Source organism: Egretta garzetta, unplaced genomic scaffold, assembly GCF_000687185.1.
Source record: "Egretta garzetta isolate BGI_Z169 unplaced genomic scaffold, ASM68718v1 scaffold77, whole genome shotgun sequence".
NCBI classification, from domain to species: Eukaryota; Metazoa; Chordata; class Aves; order Pelecaniformes; family Ardeidae; genus Egretta; species Egretta garzetta.
Genome location: NW_009260130.1, coordinates 280514 through 284463, shown reverse-complemented (window position 1 = coordinate 284463; position 3950 = coordinate 280514).

The following is a 3950-nucleotide window of genomic DNA, read 5'->3' as shown; positions in this document are numbered from 1 at the left end:
CAGCCTATGGGTCAGTGTCTGTAACACTTGGCTGCCAAGCTCCAGATTCAGCCTGAGGGCTGTATCAAACAGGGTAGGCTTTAAATCCTGAGTGCACCAAGCACAACTAGCTGCAGTTAGGCAGGCCAAAAAGGAAAAGCTTAGCAAGAGTCTCTTCTGCTTACAATCTCTTTGCTTGTGCAATGCCTTGGAATGTGTCTGCTACTGTTGTTCCCCACCTGTCTGCTAGTCATGCCCACCCAAGAGAGGGCCGGAGTTGGGACTGCTGCAGTGTTTGAGGACCTGATGAAAGGTAAAGTGCTGTCTGCTGTGGAGAGCTGGGAGCCTGGGCAGGCAGCCCAGGTTTGGGAGCTGGCTCTGTGACTCCTGAAGCTACAACAGGGCAGCCCCAGGGCAGCTCAGCTGGTAACCAGCTGGCTGGTGAGGTGCTGTTCCTTAGTCAAATGCTGCTGAAGTGGTGGAACTTGACTCCTGCTGGCTAATCTCTTTCAGCAGGCCTGTTCTAGACCAGGCCTGCATTTGCTGTTCCTTTCAATAGCTGAGCAGTTGGCCCAGCTGCTTGGGTAGGGGCAATAGCTCTCTGCAGAGTATTTCGGGCATTTGAAGGCTTTTTATGGCGTGGCTGACAGGCTGCAAGCCTCTTGCCTTTGTGTCAGCACAACTGCTGCACGGCAGTAACCCTGTGCAGCTGCCCTGGAGCTGGGCATCTCTGTGAGGCATGGGGGAATTTGCTTTGGAGGGTGGACCCTTCTGCTGTACTGATGTCCTTTTGTCTGTGCTGTCTGATAACCCTTGTTATGGAGGCTGCCTTGCAGCTCTGCCAGGAGGGCATGAGCCGTAGCTGTGTCTTGCCAGTCACCCTGTAGGCAGAGACATGGTGACTGGATAGACAGGGCTCGACCTCTTTGCTTTCCAGAGCTGATGCAGCTGATGATAGCAAGGGACTTTCTGTGCAAATAAGCAGGATGCTTTCTGGGTGCCTGTCCCTCTGAGGAGGTGTGTGTGTCTGGGGAACACCAAAGGCCTCTGCAGTGACAAAGTTCAGCAAAAGCTTCCACTGTGCACCTGGTGGGAGGCTGGAGAAGGGGCTGCTGTAACCCATCTCCTGTGTGGGAGTAGGACAGAGCTAGCATGCACCCTGCATGGCAGGAGCCTGGTCGTGCGGCAGGACTACCTCGTTTGACACCAACAGGGGCACAGATAATGATGCTTATAATTCTTCTCCTGCATATACTGCATTATTTTCATGTTAGGATGTTAATTTTTAGGGGATAGGATGTGTTTACTAGGCAAAGGATGAGACAAGTCTGGCTGATGCTTTCCTTTGTCAGATAAGTCTTGAGATTTTTTTTTTTTGAAGGCTCTTTGTACTTGGGGCAGGGGTTGGGGAGAAGAGGATGGCTTTTGTCTCATTTCCCCCCGTATCCCTGTGTTACATTATCTGACTGAAGGTAACCTAAATGAAGTGTACAAGGCCCTTATGTTGGAGAGGCACAGGGGAGCTTACAGCTGTCTCTGTTCCTGGCTGCCCTGATTGTGTGTGTATGTCAGGGCTGACGAGAGCAAAGCTGATCTCATTCTTGCCTGGCAGTCCTGATTTCTAGGTAGGTTAGCCACAAGTGTTCTTGACCGCTACGCTCAGGGTACAAACAGTGCCTTCACGGGGGCCACCCCACGCTTGTACTTTCCACAACAGTTAATTAGGCTTATCCTGCTTTCCAACACTGGCAGCTACCGCTAAGGCGACCACAAAACAGGAGAAAGGGGAGGAAGGAAGCATGCCTTTGCCAGCACTTCCTGCCTCTTGAGTTTTGTTCTCCCATGTCCCAGAGCTATAAACACTCCTGGTAAACAGGCAGAGTAAACGCAGAGTGCCCTGGCTGGCTCCTAGAGTGATGATAAGACTCTTCTGCTAGAGTGACCAGGAAAGCAAGAATGCTATGCCCTGCTGCAGGCAGAGGGTCGCTGTGAATGTAAAAGCAGGGCTTGTCCATGCAAAGCATGCTCTCCTGGAACTCAGCTTGTCAAGATCTCTGGGAGGACCCTGAGCCCTCCTTGCTTTGGGGAGGAGCAGAAAGCACCACAGCCGGGCCTAAGGGTGTGGGGTTTATCTATTTTTCTTTAAAAATTTTATTTAAATCCTACACTGTGTGTAGTCAGTCTTCCAGTCCAGGAACACAGCCTGACAAGAGTCAAGAGCCCACAGGAAGAATCTGCCCCTTGGTTGCCTGAATACTAAGACTGAGGTGAGGCCGCGGGGGGGGAACAACACCCATCCCTGTTGAGAGGGATGCATTTGCTGAATCCTGCCAGTTTGCTAATCTGTACTTAGCCCCCATCCCTGGCTATTCACCGGGAGTCAAAGCTGCACCACTTTATTTCCTTACAGCATCATGGTGAGAGAAAGTGGGACCTTGAAAACCCTGCAAAACAGCTGCAAGGCTTTGTGTAATAACATAGAGATTTTGATTGGAATACTAGGAAAAATTTCCTCAGGGTTGTTAAGCATTGGAACAGGCTGCCCAGGAAAGTGGCTGAGTTGCCATCCATGGAGGTATTTAAAAGATGTGCAGTTGTGGTGATTAGGGACATGGTCTAGTGTTGGACTTAGTAGTGTTAGGTTAAGGGTTGGACTCATCTTAAAGGCCCAACCTAAATGATCTGATGAACAGAAATTAAGTGATGCATGTTACCACCTCATGTCTAGAAGGTGCAGAACAAATACCCAATTGCAGAAGAGATCAGTTTGGAAACAGTAGATGTGACAGGAATTAAAACCTTGTGCAGTATCGAAAAGAGGAGTGATGGCTAAGACAGACTAGCAGCTTTGTCTTCTCAAAAAAAACTTCCCCTTGAGCTGTTCACATTAACTTCACTTGACAGAAATAGGCCATCCAAGTGACTCTGTAGCAACACAAGCACGCATGTGACACTGTTCAGCACAGCCTCAAAGGACAGTTGCAGGACATCGTGCACCCAGAAACTCTGCACAGTGTAAGAATGTGTAGTGGGTGTGTGGAAGGGGAGATCCAGGTTGTGGTGGGGCATGGGAAGCCAGCTGGGTCACTTTCCATGGGAATTTACAAGCAAAAAAGGTGCAAGACAATTTCTTCCAAACTACAGACATAAGAAATTAACCGACGTTTGTTGTACAAAATAAAAAGGTGACCACCAGCCAGCTTTGCAGTGTGCTGACAGTCACCTTCTTTGTCTCCTCACCTCCCACTCCCTTGGTCCCACTTCAACATTTACAAACCAAAGGGAACTTCTGTCCCTTATTTTCAGAAAGTCAGCCTCAAAATCTAAGCCGCATTACCTGATAACTGGCCCTCTGTTCTGGTGCAGAGCGCTAGAAACCTTAACCACACACTTCCCCTTTCCTGTAGCGTGATGGAAGTCGGAGCGTGAGGCTGGATGCTGATGGTGGGGGATACCAGGCCCTCGGGGGTCAGATAGGTACTGACCATGGGGAGCCCTCTGTGGGCAGGAGCCAAGGGATGAGGGTGAGTCCTGCCGTGAGACTGGGGGACACCACTGGGTCTGCATTCTGTGCTGGGACCCCCTGGATATGTGCACTGTCACGTCCCCACCGGCCGGGGCCCTCCCTCTGAGGACACACGCCCCTGTGGAAAGCAAACCCCCAACCCGCCTGTTTTCCAACAAACTCGGACATTTTTTTCCCCCTCAGTCCCAACTGGGCTGCTCCACCGTGGGTGCAAGCTACAAAGCCTTCCCACATGAGGGAAAAAATGTATAACTATATATATCTATGTACTCACCTTTTCTCAGCAGGCTTCAGGCTGAGGTGCGCATCCTCCTGCAGGGCCCTGTGTGTGGCTGGCTGCCAGCTGTCCCTTGTTAGTCCTGACGACCCCACAGGTGCTAACTGTAAAAACACACCTGGAAGGGCGGTCAGCAAAGCCCTGCTATCATTTTTGGAGATTTTGGTG